The 18,539-nt window shown below is 41.5% G+C and overlaps 1 long non-coding RNA gene across 1 annotated transcript in view; it reads left to right on the forward strand.

Moving 5' to 3' along the window:
- Positions 1-5,328: 5,328 nt before the first annotated feature.
- Positions 5,329-18,539, forward strand: part of LOC118019369 — a 130,832-nt gene continuing 117,621 nt past the window's right edge. Inside the window, exon 1 of the long non-coding RNA XR_004681669.1 lies at positions 5,329-5,549. This is a non-coding gene — a long non-coding RNA (uncharacterized LOC118019369). The remainder of the gene's footprint in view (positions 5,550-18,539) is intronic.

Consider the following 18,539-nt stretch of genomic DNA (forward strand, 5'->3'; position numbering starts at 1 on the left):
CACTATCAGTGCCACTCCCTCTCATATCCCCACCCCCATCCTGGCCCTTCCTTTGTTCTCTTTGTCCCATGACACACGCAAGTACTTGCAGTTCCCCAAGCATGTCACATGCTCTCTTGTCTCTGGATCTTCATGTGTGCTGGCTCCTCTGTGTGCACAAGTCAAACAGTCCTTCCTCTTTTGGATTCTGGTGCATCCCTCAGTTCTCAGCCTAGACATCACTGCCTCCTGAAAGTGTTCTCCAGCTACCCCCGCCCTCAGGCAGATGAGCTACCCTTTCTTTCCAGTTCTGTAAGCATGGTGTCTTTCCTGACTGTAACACCAAATCCCATTCTCTTAGAGTTCATTGTCTGCTTACTTGTCCCTTTCTCTTCTTTTTTGCACCGGTTTCCCCCAGTTTATCTCTCCCTGCTCCAGCTATGACCCCAGTCTTGCCTAGTTTTTCAGGGACTCTTTCTCTGACTTTAATGACAGTGCCAGTCCCCTCCCCACCCCTATTTTACCCACTCATGGCTCTATGTACCCGCTTCTTCATGGCACCCATAACAGTGTGAGAGTCTGTCGTCTCTGCTTTTTGCTCATCCCTTTAGCATCAGCATCTCTCACATTGTTGGCATTCGATTGTCTTCATTGACTAACTAACCTAGAGAATGAAACAATCTCTAAATTCTCTGGACTTAGCATTGCACCTGCGGCACAAAAGGTACTTGCCTGCTGAAGGCATGGTCATTATGTTTTAACCAATGAGCTTCTGTGGAACCTAGGACAAAATGGTGGCAAAAATTAGGATAACTCCCAACTGATGGCTGGATTGATGGTTTGGGGGTGATGTGGAAAGAGTGGTTTGGGGATCAGAGTTCTGGGTAGGAGCCCTGTGTTGGCTACTTACTCTATACTTAGAGAAGCAGCTGAACTTTTCTGAGACTCAGTTTCTTCGTATGTACAGTGGCAAAGAGGATTATGACGAAGATAAGACTCTGTATATAGAGTGCTGTTTGCAGAGCAAGCAGTCAGTTGTGGCTATTATAACCTGGATAGTTCCTACCTAAACGTGGCCAGTTTGGCCTTGACATCTGGATAACCTTCTTTATTTTTCACTCTATTTGGCATGAACTGGTGTAGCCTCCTGTGTGGACTGGGTAGGTCCCTAATGAACAAGCAGTTTTCCCATCAAGCTCTCAACCATGGATTTTCCATGAGAAACTTCTTACTGAACTGGAACCACTTTGGCTCTAGGCACCAAGGGTCAATATGTCCCCGTGGAAAGAAGCTGAGATGGAAATTCTTTATACTCTTGAGTATCTGAAATGAAGGGGGATCCAAATGATTAAAGCCTCCAGAAACCCATGAGCTGTAAAAGTAAGTTGTAAAAGAGAGAATGGTTCATTATGGATTTTACTACTCCGACTTCCATGGAGGATGTGGGGGCTGCATCCAGGCCACCAACTGTGTGTGGATTTTATATTGGGTAAGTCTCAGATTGTCCCACTATGGCCAAGAACAGGTTCTGAGAATTCAGAAGTGATGTAGTGGCTTCCTTATGCCCAGACAAGTCTATGGGAGATTGCCAGTGACACTTAAAGTGGGTAGATAACGTCTCCATCTGGGATGGAGACGTTATACATCCGATCTCTGTTCCTTCACCTGTGCTGTTTGTTTCCCTTCCCAGAACACTGTCCCCCAATTCACCTGCATGCTAGACTCTTGCACTTATTTATGCAGGCAGCGTATCAATGGTCAATAAAGAGCATGGGTGTAGGAATTAGACTGACCTGAGTTTGAATTCTGACTCAGCCATTGGCCAGCTCTGTGGGCAAATGACTAACCTAAGCCTGTTCTTCCTTTTAAAATAAATGGCCAGTAATGATACCCACGTAAGAGGGATTTTGTGAAGATTAAAGGAGATAAAGCACATTGTTGCTAAATACATGATAGCAACTTCTACCTTCTACTTACTCTTTGAGTCTCAGCTCAAGCTCTCTTTCTTCTTTGTTTCATATCCCCACTGCTTCTTGTCCAACTCCCCATGGGCTGCTTACCACACTGGATTGTGATGGTCCCAGTTATACAATGCAGGCCTTATTCACCAGGAGTTTAGGATACGTTTTGATACCAACCACCTCATTCTATGATTTTGACCGATCTTCCCTGCCGTGCAACTCCCCCCCGCCCCCGCCGCCCCCCGCCAGCTCCTTCTCAGGACTTACTTCCCCATTTATAAAATGAGGCTATTGGACTATTCTCTGTGATCTCGTACACTTTCAGGCCTTCTAAAAACTCGAACCAAATTACGATAGGATGCCAACTATCCTCCTTCCCACATCCCCATAATATCTTTCCTTCTGGAATATTTATTGTTTATACACCACTGAACCTAGGTCGGCCATTTCTCAAAAGAGCTGCACAAAGTGAATTCTCCAACCGGGGGAAACAAATGACTGATTGAAAGCGATTTCACGCCTGAATGCTCTCATTCTGCTCACGCCTGGACATCACGGCTGCTACCTTTCTGTACATTATCAAGGGAACTGGGGTTTGTCACTTGCACCAGACCCTGGCCTCTCCCAGAGAACCTCCAGAGAAGGCCTCAGCGGTTACCGTAGAAACGTCTTCCTTCCTGGATGCAGACCCATGAAGGCTCAGGCAGCCACGACCCAAGAGGGGCCTTGTTTAAACAGGAAAGAGCAGACAGTTTAATGGGTAGCTTTGCAGCTCCGATTCCTACATAGTTTACAGTAGTTGGAGTAATAAAATTCATAATGAACGTTTCTTTATTTTACAGCTAACTTTTTGTGTTTGTTTTTTTGTTGTTTTTTCTTTTCTTTTGTTTGTCTTAATTTTTTCTCGAACACTAGCTGATGGTAGGCAGGGAGAGTTTTAATTTTCTTTCAATTTTAATTACTGGGGAAATAATTTTGAAAAATATAGTATTGTAGATACATTTATCTCATTTGTTCTTTGTGCTATTTCTATGACGTGTAATTATTATGTTAGGAAGATTGAGTCACCCATGCAGGGACACAGGGCTGTTTGTGAGAAGTAGAACTTTCAATTGGATAACCACAAAAAAACCCCATTCTAATGGTTTCATTAATAAATTATGAATTAAATATGGAATTTCCCACAGGTTAACAGCATTTGTAATTTGATCCACAAAGAAGTGTAACATCTAGCTTTCAGGTGTGTTGATGAGTCACTTATTCAAGGAAGTAGTCAAAGAAGCCAATTATTAAACTCTTTTTGGAGGAACTTTGTCCTTGGTTGCCTTTGGAGACTTGAGACCTCACAATTTGTCAAGAAGCACAGACTGCATGGTTAAAACTTTCTTTGATTCTAGAGTAGTCACTAAACACCCCTTGTATATCAGATGCTTTACCCATGCTCTCTTATTTTATGCTAGTAATAACCCTATTGGGTAGATCCTACTAATCTCCATTTCACTGATACAGTAAAGAGTCTCAGAAGGGTAAAATAATTTGTTCACAAATCAAATTCAATTCTCTCTGATTACCAAGCTCTGTACTTGGCTTGCACTTCATGCTGTGTCTCCCCCGAGGAAATTCTTATGAAAAAAAGTGAAGATCTATTGTCTCAAGGTAGATGGCACTTCTCTAAATCTCAGAGGCAGGTCATCTATTAAAAATTGGGCCTGAGCTATAAGAAGCATTTCTGCAATTCTGAAAAGGAATGGAATAGTGGAGTTATCCAGTGGGCACTCTGGTTGGAGACTGAACTTCCATTCATGGAGCAGGAAAGCAGCAACCTTCTGAAAGGCAGTTCTTACCCTGGGAAGGTCCTGGAGAAGAGCGGGCCACTGTGAAGAGTTATGAAGTGTGAGAACTGCCCCAAGCCAGTAGGGCAGGTCCTTTTAAAAGCCAATGGAGAGTTTTATCAGGCCAACAGGAGCTTTAATTGATGGAGTCTCTCTTATACGCAGGACAGTTACTGTCCTTTACTGTGCTTATTAAACCAAGAGCAAGAAAATTAGAGTGAGTGTGTGTGTGTGTGTGTGTCTGAAGAGGGGATGAGTAGAGGTTTGGAGGCAGGGTGGCTGGAAAGGACCTGCTGATGATGTATTCCACGTATCTAGAACCCACAGTGGATGCTAATCAGTAGCATGATTAAATGAACAAATGAGTGAATGAACTAATAAATAAGCACAGTGGGAAGGGAAGTGACAGATCTCAAGTTTCGGGAACACCATTAGCTCCTGCTCTGTGTGCAGTCTCCAAGTGAGGCCTCTTAGCAATCCTCAAAGCTCCCCTTGCTGTGCCAAGTCTCCATGCCTTCACACAAGCCTTGTCCTCTGTTGAGGATGCCCTCTCTAATCCTCCTCCCCAGACCTTCATCACATGGCACATGCTTCTTTTCCTTCTAGAATCTCTTACCTCTCTATTTTCCTCTTTTGTTGTACATACCTCCCTGAGAGCAGACCCACATTGTGCTCTCTATTTGCTCATTTTTATATCTTAGTTTACACTAGACTGTAAACTCCTAGAAGGGAGAGACCATAGCTTTTATGTCTTTAGTACTTTGTGTATTTTCTTGCATGCAGGAGGATTTGTAAAGGAACAGGTGAATGAATCAATGAATGGATGCATAGACAATCCCTCTTACTTCAACCTTATGGCTTAGGCTAAAAGCAGAAAGGCCCTGTGGTTACAGTGGGGATATGCACAGGGCTCAGAGAACTGAGTTCAGATCTCACATTTGCCACCAGCTTCGTGGCTGATTTTTGGGAAGTCACTTGCCATCTCTGGGCTTCTCAGTCCCCATGGGTTGTCCCCATGAAAGTGTTGGGCTGGATTATGCTGAATACCCTCTCACCCACTGGGTTCTAGAATTTAAGGTTTTAGCAATCTAATCTCTGTAGATTAGAAGCCATCTCCTCAGCCATGTAATTACTGTTAAGGCCACATCTTTGAAACCGTAGTTTATAGAGTTCTGGTTCTACAAAATGTTATTAGATCTTCTGCGAAAAGGGAGTTAGTGTCAGCAGTTGAATAGGGTGGGGAAAACAAAGTTAAGGACATGACTTTACTGCAGGTCTTTTTGGTTCACTTGATATGAAAATGGGCACCGGGACCCCCCAAGAGAGACATACTAATTAACCAGGCATATTGCTCTAGTCAGTACACTGTGGAACAAGTCATCTGTAGAACTCGTTTTGGGAAAGTTCTATGCTGGATGTATAAGAAAGTCCCTCAACCGCCGTGGTTCTAGGAACTCCAGGTTTTGATTCAGACTTGGAATCTCTTTCTAAGGGAAGCTGTTAGTAATGAAGGACTTGAGGGTTTCTGAGTGGTATCAGAGGGGTTGGGGAGAGAGCATTAGGACACTGGGCTGGTTGGATGGGGGACCCGACTCAGCTTTTCTTTTCTGTAGTGGTCCATTCACCAGGGAGGGGGAATCAGGATTTGAAATTTTGACCCTAGAAACCCTTCATTTACAGGAAGAGTGCGAGGACCTAGGAATGTGGGAAGGAACCGGGAAAGGAGGATAATAGCTATTGAACGGCTCTTGCTTCCTGCACCTCACTGAATCTCACAGTAAGTCCAAGAGACAGGTGTTGCTTTAGCTACCATTTTACAGCCAAGGTGACTAAGGCACACAGCGGTTCAAAAACATGCCCAAGGTCACACGAACAGTAGGTGGCAGGCCTTCAATTTGAAATCGGGTCTTTGGGGCCCTGTGGTTTAATTCTTCCCGGTGCAACATGGCTGTCGTAACAGAGCACCTGTTTTTTTGTTTTGTTTTGTTTGTTTTGTGATGGTCATGATTTTGTCAGTCATTGCCTATTTGTCCTACAGACAACAGCTGTGAGCCTCATTATTTCTCATATGTAAAATGCGAATGACACTTTTATTTCATGGAAGTTGTTGGGGGGGATAAAATGAACACATTTTTTTTCCTTATGCTTTTCTTTCCCCCTTGGTTCTTTAAATGGAGGCTTACTTAAAAAAGTTGAATATGTCATTTGTTTTTATGTAACAGTGTCAGGCCTAAGCAAGTTAATGTTTAATGTAATTTACAGTTCCCATGACGTCCCATGAATATTGAGAGAATATGCACACACTGCTGGTTTTATTAAAATACACAAGTCAACAAGATGGTAATCAAATGTAAAAATCACCCTGCTCCATATTTGAACAGGTTATAAGCACAAGGAACAAACCTTGTCTTTTTATTTGTGTTATAAATAAAATTTATGAGAAAAAAATAGCTCAGAGGGACCAATACTGTATATATTCATTTTTAGCTGTCCCTACTGGTAAAGATTGTGAATGGGAGAAATTCCTGACTGTAGTATTCATGATGTGCATAGTCTTGTGATTACTTCAGGTGAAATAACGCTTGTATTTCCTGAGTAAAACTCTCAGAAATCCAATTGACTTAACACTTTCTTGTTTTGCTTTTAGTGGGGCAAGCTTGGTGGCAGGGATTCACCTGGCCTGGGAGTGAAGGCAATTGTTGGGGTTTTAGAGTTCCGCCTTTTAGTGGAAGTGAAGAGGATGATGGATAGAGAACTGAAGTAAGAATCTTTTGTGTACTGTCAGATGGCAATGGGCATCATTATTAGGGTTTACCATCATTTAGGACCAGAGGTAAAGTAGGCTGGATATCAGGGCCAGACCTGAATCTCATTTCACACTTCTCCCTTGTACTTTGTGTCATCACAGGAGTGTCACCTCCACTAGCTGTCCTCATGTTTGCCCCAGCTTCTGGAGGATTTTGTGTCTCATGTATGGGGTTCTCTCCACAAGCACAGCAGGTCCTTCTCATTCAGACACAGACATCTTGTCGGCAACGCTCACCATGCCTGATCTCTCTCTCTGCTCCCAGTTTGTGGCAGGGCCTCATCTATGGAAATGTTGGAAGTGGTAACAGGTAGTGTTTCCTAAGTGGTTAACAGTGCCAGGTACTCTTCTAAGCACGTACCACGGATTAAACTCATTTGATCCTCATCTATGAAGTAGATGTGACTATAATTTCCATTTTATGGATAAAGAAAGCAAGCTAACATACCATTAAGTGACTCCTCCAAGAGAGCCCAGAGGGCAGGAGTCAGGATGCAGACCCAGGTAGTGTGGCTCCAGAGCTCATGTTCTTAGTGACTGTGTCGTACTGTTGTGGGTTGGGTGTTCTGAAAGCAGGTGTGGAGATAGAGTTTGGGATGTGGGATGTCTCTTAGAGATCAACACCTATGAGGAGGCAGGATGGGTCAGAGGGAGAAGTCTAACTGGGTGGGCCTGTGAAGAAGGCTGGAATGGGTATTGCTCATGAGGGTTGATTTGGCTTGTGCTGACATGGCTGGAATTTATATTCCCACCTTGCCTGGTCTCTGGACGTGGGCTGCCCTGGGGAAGGCTGGGACCACAGGCAAAGCAGCTCCTTCCCGCTAACGCAGACCCTGATGTTGCTGGCAGCTGGAGGCTGTGCGTTCATCATATCCTCTGCAGCTGGTCAGAAAGTCTCTCCTTTCTGGATGGCTCATGTCCATGTCAACCGTTTATAATAGATGGCCTCTCAGAGGAAATAGAATAAACATTTGCTAAATTAACAGAATTTTTATTAATTATGGTAACTATAATAATGGTTATAACTTGTTAAGCAGTAAATATGTACCATATAAAGATGGCTACAATTTATTGAGTCATTAATCATCATTAGAATACACTGAAGTTTAATAGTATATTACATAACTCCGTTTTGCTAATGATGTAATAGAGATCTACTGACAGTAAGTAACTCGTCCAGAGTTATGTAATTAGTAAGTGGGAGAGCTGGGATTCTCTCTCAGGCCCTTCTGATACTGGAGTCCATACTCATAACCTCTAAGTTAGTGTACATAGCTTCCCAGCTTGATTTCTGTGAGTTTTTCTATAGCAGAGACCATGTCTTTTTCAATTTTGTGGCTCTCAGCACCTATCAATGCCTGACACATGCTATATACTGAACGTATATTTGTTGAATGAATGATAAATTGGTCTTCCATTAAAAGAACCATGGTTTTGATAGAGGCTAGCAAAATCATTTGATAATTTAATGACTTTGATTAGAAACAACTGGGCATTTAATAAAGCATATTAAAGTCATAAATCTTTGCCTATTTAACAAGCCTTGTCAAAGCCAGGGGTTGTAAGCAGAAACAACAGGAAGGACACACACACTTTGTGTGTCCACAAGAGGCTTGCACATTGACTGGATCTGTCAGGATGAGTGAGAGGCCGCAGGCTGTTGGGGCTAGAGCATGGCCCACAACGGAGGAGGTTGAGGTGTGGGCATCTCACTCATGCGCAGTTTGTTATTGACAAGTTGCTTCGTCCTCTTACCTCTGAAATTGAGGAAATTGTAGAAGACGCGCCTTGAGTTTCATATAATACTTATATGCTCTGATTCTATAAAAATGATATGGAAGTGAGAGCTGACACCTGTGAAGGAACAGAGAGCAGAACCAGAACTGGTGGGTGGAGATACAATAGGAAGATTTTAGCTGAACATGAGAAAGGATATTCTGAAGAATGCCCTTGTGAGGAAGGGATTCCTCCCCTGCTAGCAGCGTGGGAACAGAGGTTGATCGTGGTCAGGAGTGCTCTACCTGGGCTGTGTTGGGCCAAAGTCTGGGTCAGATGACCACAAAGGTCAAACAAATCTGGAATCCTGAGCACAGGGAAGGCAAGGATTAAATCCCAGGTATTCCCAAAGTGTGAGAGTAGAGTAATAAATTGTACTGAACGATGCTTAGGATAATAGTAGCCACTCGGAATACTTGCTGTTTAATGATCAGTGCTTAAAATTAGGGTCGAATGTAACTGATATATACAGCCCTGGATAGTTTGAGGTTAAAATGAGATCATTTGTGTGAAGGTGTTTTGCCGATTTTTAATGTTATAGTTGGGGTCTCTAAAAAACAGAACCCGACACAAGGACTGGGGGGCAGATAATAGGTTGCATGTCCAGTAATTAGAGTGAATGAAAATTGCTGAGAACATGTAATAAGTCCCACGTAAATGGTAGCCATGGTAACTCTTCCTACTAAAGAGTGAGGATTTTCCTGAGGATAAAGGCCTCTAAGCAGAGGAAAGAGTATTTCAAACTGACTGAATGCGACAGAGGTGGTAATTTCTAGGAAGGGAATATGTTTTTATTTGTAGGTTGGGAACAGGGAATTGAGCAAGGCCAGTAAGGCAGGCAAGCTTCCAGTCATGAAGGCCTTGTGAGCCAGACCTCAGGAGTTGGGACAAATTCAAATATATTGAACTAGTGCAAAGCATCCCTAAAACTACATACAGAAAATAACAAAATTGAATTCAATAAAGGACCAAGAGAGTAAAAAGAGTTAAGTCCAAATGATGGAAGTGCCCACGAAGAGCAGAAACCAGGCATAAAGAATATTCAAGCCTGACTGACTTGGTTTTTACACAAAATGTAGGAAAAGCTGATCTGAAAAGAACTGTGCCTTTTCTTTTTTTCTTTTTTCTTTCCTTTCTTTTCTCCCTTTGCTCTTTGTCTTTCTTCCTTCCTCCCTCTCTCCTCTGGGTCCCTGTCTGTCTCTCTCTTTTTTTTTTCAACAACATTGAACACATTTGAAACAGGACACAATTATAGATTTCCATGTGACCGTTCACTTACTGTTGGATACTCCCTGCCAGTAAATGCATTTGCAGTTTCTAGGACAGAAACACTTGTAGTTAAAGCTGAAGTTCAAATGCAGTTTTATGTGCATGCAGGCGTACTAAAATAAACATCTTGAAAGGATCTTAGATGATTTTCAGGGGTTATCATATTTGAATAAGGACAACTATCAGTTACACTATTGTTAAAAAAAAAAAAAAAAAAAAGTCCCAAGCCCAGTGCTGAAATACTGAGTTCCTTATGGCGTCTTGAAGGCTGCATGTTGGTTCAGACCACTGTGCTTTTGCATCTTGCCATCCCTTTGGATTGATGGTTCACCAGCCTACAGCAGCCTCCCTTCACTGCCCTCCTGCTTACCCCCATCTAGATACCAGCTGCATTAGTTCTTGTCCAGTTCTTAGCCCCACAACACCAGCACATATTTTAGCATTGCCCTGAGCTCAGAGCATCTGTCTTTAACAAGCATAGAAATACCCCCAGAACCTTGTGAAGGTGCAGATTCCAATTTAGTAGGTCTGAGGTGGGACCAAGATTCTGCATTTTAGACAGTTTTCTGATGCCACTGTTGCCACTGGTCCATGGACCATGCTTGGAGGGGCAAGATCTTAGCCCATCCTACTGCAGTCATCAGTTCCTTTGTCTTTTTTGGCTCTTAAGACCAAGGAAGTTTTGTTTTGTGATTGCCAGTGTCTAGTAGGAGTCTGGCACAGGATAAGATCTCAGTAAACTCCTGGAGAATGTATGTGCATGCATTAGCTCATTAGCTCATTATCACAACCTGAGTTACTCGTGCCACCATCAGCCTTTTTCTTTTTCTAAGAAGACTCAGATGGAATAAGGAGCTAAAGCATTTCCATGCAGAGAGTGATGGAACCACTCCGAAGACACTCTGCTGACTCCGAGTCTGGTGTCCTCTTCACTCCACCATTTGCCTTCCAAAACCCCAACTGCAATGCAAGTGAGGCCCAAGGAGTGGAGAGATTTTAAAAAAAATTAATAAAATGCAACTATTCCTAGTGCTGTGTTTAGGAGATTGGAACTTTACAATCTTAGCCTTAGAGAATACAGACAATATAAAGTTGCAGGAAATCCTTGGTCTTGAGAGATTTGGACCACACTCCAAACTTTGACGTTCTAAACCATTCTCACAGCTGAACAAATATGACATATATAATTGTCAAGCCCACCACTGATATTATGAATTAATTCCTGGGATTTATGGTGTTTTGCACTCTCTTTTCAAAGCATCTTACAACTGTTAATTATTTAAGCTGCCTTACATCCCTCAGAGGAAGGACAGGGATATTATTCTGCCCTGAGCCTGGGGGGAGGTGGAGGTTGACAGAGGTAATACCAGTGGTTGCCAGAGTCAAGGGCAAGGGAGATCATGTTGCACCTGAGTGAGCTCAGAGGGTTTTTTTTGTGGAGGAAATCCTGCTGGTGAGACGGGACAGGGCATTCCTTATGGGTTTTTGAGTCAGGAGAGTGCAAAGGCCGTTTTAATACGGAACAATAAGATAATAGCTATCATTTATTGAATTCTTACTATGTGGCATGTAGCATGCTGTGTCCCGTACTATTTTTTAATTCCATAAAAGAAATGTGATTTGGATGATGATGACAAAAATAACACCTACATTTATTGAGAACTCATGCCATGCAGGCACTTTACATGTCTTGCTTATCTATATCCTTATGGCAACTTCATAAAGCATATCTTGTTATTCCTGCATAACATGAGGGAATTAAATTACCTACGTCACATACTTGATATGTGATAAAACTAAGATTTGAATCCAGGTTTATCTGCCTCCAGCAGCTGGGCTCACACCTGGTTCTGCTGGCAAATCATAGACCCTCTGAAGTTTCTCATCTATAAAATGAGGATAATAATCGCTACCTTATAGATGTCCATGAAGATTCAATAAAACAGTGCATAGAAAGTGTCTCGTTCCATGCTTGGTACATAGAGGTGCTTAATAGAAGCTGGTTTTTTCTTTCTCTTCTCCTTTACACATGTTCTTCCTGCTGGACTGTCTCTCAAGAAATAACACCACCATCTTCTCAAAAGCTAAGGAAAATCTTAGAAGTCTTTAAAAAAATTTCTTACCCTTATCGTCCTCATGGAACCAACTGCCAGTCATCGTCCGTGGATCCTGTCAGGAATGGAAACTTTCCATCCAGCATCTTTCAATGGCAGCCATTTTGGTTTCAAGCCCCTCCTGCTTATGAAGCTGATTCTCAGTGACCTAGGACTCTAGGAATTTCTATAACTTATTTTCTACAACTTGCCTGCAGTATAAGTGCTGCTAACCTCTTGTGTGAGGTTCTCAGTATTTTACTGGGGAGTCCTCCTCTGTCCTTACTCAAATGAAGGAAAAAGAAAGAGGACCCACTTGAAATGCATTATTCTAAGTGTGTGAGTATCTCTCATCTTTGAGGCTCTTAACTTTTCAGGACTGGATTCAACATCCCTGGCATCAAGCAGACATTGGGTAATAAATTGAATCAAGTTCCCCTGCCTCCACCCTCCAAGTGGAGTTGAGGTAAACTATTAATTTTGTGAGATAAGCTCTCTGACATCCAGGTGCAGTAAGTCATTTTGGGACAATAGAGGCCAGTAAGTAATAAACACCATTAGCATGAACAATGGACCCTAATATCGATCCTTATTCTCTTACTATTACCAAGCAGCTTTGGGGCTTCCAGGAAACCATAGAAGGGGGAATTTTGTCCAACAGTCACTGCTGCCTATTGTCCACACTTACAAAACTTGCTTTGTGATTGCTGGGGGAAGTTGGTCCAGTTGTGAGCCTTCAGTTTCCATTCTTTGGGCCATAAAAACCTCTCTCCCTATATTGTCTTCACCTGACAGACCAAGCTGCACTGGGTCCTTCATTGGCTGATACATTGGTGGCTGCAGATAAGACCCAGGGCTGGGGAGTGGTTAGAACTTTGAAGCCCAAATGCTGAAGGGTTCCAGCTGGATTGTCTCCACAGGAGGTGTAATTGAATGATAGATAACATCCCTTTCACTTACTTTGACTTATAAAAAAGACGTTGGAGAATCTAGACTCTTTACCTCTATTCAGGATATCTTTCATTTCTAAAAAAATATTTCCATTCCTAGGTCTTCACCATGTAAATACTAACAGTAATAATATTAATGGGTAACATTTATGTGGAGCTAAAGATGTGCCAGAATCTATTCTAAATACTTTAAATATATTAGTCTATATAATCCTCACAACAATCCTATGAGGCATGCATGGTATTATTATCCTGTCACTATTCTGATTTTGAGGTAGGCATTGAGAGGTTAGGTGACTTGTAGTTTGCCTGTGTTCTAACCCAGGCACCATGGCTTGAGTGTTGGAGAGCTGCACAATAATAAGTACAAAATAATAACGGCCACTTTGCATGATACCTAGAGTTCACAGTGAGTGTTCACAAGCATTATCTCATTTTATCACCACAGGAATCTACTGGAGCAGACAAGGGACAGAGAGGATGCCTTCATCCCTGGGAGGTTGCAGTATATAACAGGTGAGAGCATGAACTTTGAATTCATAATGATATAGGTTTGAATTTTGGCTTTGAATGTCTGAACCTCAAGGTTTTTTTAGCAGTAAAATGGGGATCAAAATGACATTTCAGAGGCTTCTGGCTGGCTCAGTTGGCAGAGCATGTCACTCTGATCTTGGGGTCATGAGTTTGAGCCCCACATTGGGCATGGAGCCTACTTAAAATGTAAAAAATGACATTTCATAGGATTTTTGTGAGGATTAAATAAAGCAATATAAAAAGTACTTCACATTGCATTGACTGTTAACAGCTGTTAACTAGTCTTTCCTCCTTCCTTCTTTCCTACCTACCTTCCTTCCTTCCTTTCCTCCTTCCTTCTTTTACTAATACTGGGCCCTGTATCTGTGTGTGTATGTGTGTGTGTATTATATATATCTTCTTTTTTTCATCCCTAGTGCATTCAGGGGATGGTAGGGAAAATTTAGGTTTGAGCTTGATTTGAAATGTTAAGTAGTATAGTTCAACAAATATTTGTTGATCATCTCCTATGAATGGGATATTGTGCTAGGAAGGCATTGGTGATATAGAGATAATTAAATGAGATCCTGCCCTAAAATATACCTACCCCTTGAAGAATGAAAGGGGGAGGATACATTGAGGGCTCACTCTGTGCCAAGCACTGTACTTTACCTGGATGATCTCATATATGATCTCATTTGACAGGTGAGGAAATGGAGGCTCATAGAGAGGGGCTGTATGACTTTACATCATTGCTGTCCAATAGAATTTTCTAGATGATGGAGATACTCTACATGTGCTGTCCAGTAGGATAGCCACTAGACTTTTGGTCATTGGAAATGTAGCTCATACAACTAAGAAACTAAGTATTTGATTTGATGTCATCTTCATTGATTTAAATTTAAATAGCCCATGTAGCTAGTTGCTACCATATTCGATAGGACAGCTGTAAGAGAAGACACAGCTAGTCAGTGACAGACTTTGAATTTGAAATCTGGCCCATTTGACTTCCAAAGCTGTGATTAGGCGTGACTCAAGACCCTCTCATTCTTTTACTGTCTATTCTCTCATTCTGGGGCTAGAAGGGACCCCTCCCCTCTTCCCTGTCAGTAGGAAAGAAGTAACCCTGAGGGTCCCTGCCACTCCACACCCCTCCTCCTCTTACAGAACTAGAACAGAGAGTGGGAACGCTCATCCTTCCACACAAAGGCCCTCAAAATCAGGAGGCTTTTGCCTGAGTGCAATTGCCTTTGTTGCAGTAGTAATTCTTGCAGAAAACTAGTGTTGTTAATACAGTAAGAAGGCCAACTAGGGCCCCAAGTAGGGAGGACCCCTGAAATTCCTTAGTGGGAAAGTAGGAAAAATGCTGCTCATTATTAGGGTGAGGACTTAGAATAATAACATGGGCCAAAGGGTTTCAGATTTTCTTGTTGCCGTGTTCAGGATTTCAAAAGCCACATCACCAACAATATGTTTGTGGCCAACTTGAATCTAAGAATCCAGTGACTCAATTCATTCCATGGCCCAGGCTGACAAAAAGGCTTTAGAACTCTAAATAAATAGTAACATTTACTTTTGTCGTTTATTATTGCTATCATTGCTATTATTAATAAGCCATTCAATTTGTATAGGAAAAACCTAGTAGGGCAGATATTAGAGGCAGGGAGATGAATTGCCATGTATGCAGAGAATTTCTGTGTATGAGGCAATTATCAATATTTGTTGAATGAATAAACTAAGGAATAGGTCATTCTTTTCCAGAAATAAAAAGCTATTTATTGTCTCTTAAAAACTAGGATTGTGGGGGTGAGCCCCCTGCGGGAGATGGGGATTATATTCCGGGCAGAAGGACCACCCTATGTGAAGACCCTGGAGTTAGAGGGAGCCTGTACTTTGGAAGAACTGACCCAGCAGATGAGTGTGGCTGGAGCTTAGGGAGAAGAGGCATGGGACAGAGATGAAAGGTTGGGGAGAGGTCAGGCTTTGCCCAGTGGTTTAGGTTACATTAAGGATTTTGGTCTTTAATTCGAAAGGAATAGGAGGAATTTGAAGGGGATTGAGTAAACAAGTAGCACTGTCCTTTTTGTGTTTTTTAAGAGGTCACTGCCGTTGTGTGAAAACCAAATTGGAAGGGAACAGGGTGAACACGGGGAAATTAGGTGTAGCATTAGTAGTAATCCAGGTGAGAGACTAATCAGCCTAGGGGTAAAGGATATTGGGTGGAAAGAAGTAGACGGATTTGAGCAGTAGACTAACCGGTAGGACTCCATGATGGTGTGAATGAAGGACTTTGAGGGAGAGAGGAAGCAAGGATCATGGCAGGTTCAGGTTGATGGCAACTCTTCAAGCTTTAATTTCCTCATCTCAAAAATGGGAATGATGTGGGCACCTGGGTGGCTCAGTTGGTTAAGCGACCACCTTCGGCTCAGGTCATGATCCTGGAGTCCCAGGATCGAGTCCCACATCAGGCTCCCTGCTCAGCAGAGAGTCTGCTTCTCTCTCTAACCCTCCCCCTTCTCATGTGCTCTCTCTCTCTCTCTCATTCTCTCTCTTTCAAATAAATAAATAAAATCTTTAAAAAAAAGAGAGAGAAGAAAATGGAAATAATGTGTATGAAAGTGCTATGTGAAGTGCTATTTTTCTTATTTGTGAAATAAAGTGTTTTACTTACTATTTGTGTGGTTTTTATTACAGACAGGGGTGAACTATGTACTAATAAGTTAATCATCGACAGCCCGTTTCCCAGAGTAGATGGTAAAATCCCGAGGCAGAGACTGAAGGTGTATGATTGGATGTCTCTAGTTCATGTAATATTGTACCCATCACATGCAAATTAGTTTCAGTTTTGCCTTCTGTGTTGGTCCTTGGCCTTCTTGGCCTCCAGTTCATTCTTATCCTTTCCTGCTTGCCTTTATGTTGCAGGAGGGCTGGCCTCGAAAGCCTCTGTTTCCTAGGCTCCTATTCCAATCAGTTAACTCCGGGCTGGGTTTCCCCAATGGGATGTACTGATGAGAGATTGGAGGGTGGGAAGAAGGGAGAAGCCTGGGTATTTCTTCTCCCTGTGTGTCTTGTATCTCATGCTGAGGCTTTGTCTCTTCCACAGCCCCTGGCTCTTGATTCCAGCTTCAGCCGGGTGATCTTGGCTCTTGGGCACCTTGCTTTGTTCTTTCAGTCAAGGGGCATAGCAACTTCCTGCCATTGCTAACCTCTGGAGCACCTCAGGTGTCCCGTGTAGCTTCTCTTTTGCCACCTGCGCATCCAGTTCCTTCTATTAAGTTCCTTCTGTTTTAGACACTTAGTTTTTGCTTAACGGGTTAGATCCTGAGTGATATGTACACACACATAGGCTAAATTTTATTAATGATAAGACAGCACTCTTTTTAAAAATGTAATATTTTTATATAAATAAACTTTGAAACTTTAAAACACATAATATAAAAGAAAATATCCTGTCAATATAAACACATTTCAAAGTTATAAGCAAACTTAGAATGGTCTGCATTTTGATTTAACAGCAACAAAATTAATTGTAAGTTTCTCAGCTTTATTTTTTCAGCTGACGGAGCCTCAGAACTGAGACAAATGTTGTCGCTTAGTGTTCTTTAAATAGTTTTTAGCTAGTTTTAATTTGAAGAAAGAACATTCTTCAGTAGAGACAGGGATAGGAATTACCAAAAAATAAAATAAACAAATAACATACTTTGGAAAAACTCATCATTATGTCATAGTATTACATGCTATCTTGGCAAATTTATGGATAGTTTTAATTTTTTTCAGTTTCACTTGGTAATGGTTTGACACAAAACAGTGATATCATTGGCAATGATTCTGTTATGCTGCTTGAGAGTCTATTTGGAATCTTCTCTGTGCTCCTTCCAATAGACTGTTTTTCTAAGATAATGTTATTAATTGATTTATTGATGCATTTACTAGTTTGTTAAAAAAATTGTGGGATGACTACTATATTTTCTTAAAAAGCCAACATATTTTGATACATAGCCATTCTTTAATGGACCTTCTTTTAACATTATTGAAATTGTCAACCTATTGAAAAGTAATTTATTCAGGTGAAATTCACACACAAAAAGGAACCATTTCATTTTGTTTTTATTTATTGCAAGAGAGAGAGAGAGCAAGAGTGAGCTGGGGTGGGGGGTGGGACAGAGGGAGAGAGATAATCTCAAGCAGGCTCCACACTCAGCATGGAGCCCGACGAAGGGCTAGAGCTCACAACCCTGAGATCATGACCTGAGCTGAAATCAAGAGTCAGATGCTTAACCAGTGGAGCCACTCAGGCGCCCCCAAAAGGAACCACTTTATTTTATTATTTATTTATTTATTTATTTATTTATTTATTTTTAAAGGAACCATTTTAAAGTGAACAGTTTAGTGGCATTTAGTTGAGCAATGTTGAGCAACCACCACCTCTATCTACTTCCCAAACATTTCCATTACTCCAAAGTACTCTGGCAACCACCAGTATTCATTGTCTCTCTGTGGATTTATTTATTCTGGATATTTTACATGAATAGAATCATATAATGTGTGACCTTTTGTGTCTGGCTTTTTCTTTCTTTCTTTCTTTTTTTTTTAAAAGCATAATATTTTTAAGGTTTGTTCGTATTACAACATTTCTTAGTACTTCCTTTTGATAGCTAAGTAATATTCCATTTACATATATATCCCACTATTTGTTTATCCTTTCATCCTTTCATGGACATTTGAACTGTTTCCACCTTGTGATTATTGTCAGTAATTCTGCTATGAACAAGTGCTTATCTCTACTATACCTGTCCCAGTTCTTTTGGGTATAGACCTAAGAGTGGAATTGTGGACCTGTTTTCAGTTCTTTTGGGTCTAGAGCATAAGAGGGGTCATCTGGTAATTTTATGTTTAACTTTTTGAGCAAATGCTAAACTTTTTCATAGCAGCTGAGCCATTTTCTATTTCCAGCAGTAGTGTACAGGGGTCCAACTTCTCCACATCCTTGCCAATACTTGTTACTTTCCATTTTTTAAAATTGCCATCCTAGCGGGTATGAAGTGATAACTTGTGGTTTTGTTTGTGTTTATCTGTTTTTGTTTTTAATTAAGTATGCTCCATGCCCAACCTGGGGTTTGAACTCATGACCCTGAGATTAAGAGTTGCACGCTGCACCAACTGAGCCAGCCAGGCGTCCCTCTTGTTGTGGTTTTAATTTGCATATTTCCCTCATGACTCATGATGTTGACCATTTTCTCATGTGCTTATTGGCCATCTGTATATCTTCTCTGGTGAAGTGTCTATTCGGATCTGTTGCCCCTTAAAATTTTTTTCTTTGTCTTTTTGTTATTAAGCCATGGGAGTTCTTTAAATATTCT

Source organism: Mirounga leonina, unplaced genomic scaffold (genome assembly GCF_011800145.1).
Source record: "Mirounga leonina isolate KUSES-001 unplaced genomic scaffold, KU_Mleo_1.0 Mir_173, whole genome shotgun sequence".
NCBI lineage: Eukaryota > Metazoa > Chordata > Mammalia > Carnivora > Phocidae > Mirounga > Mirounga leonina.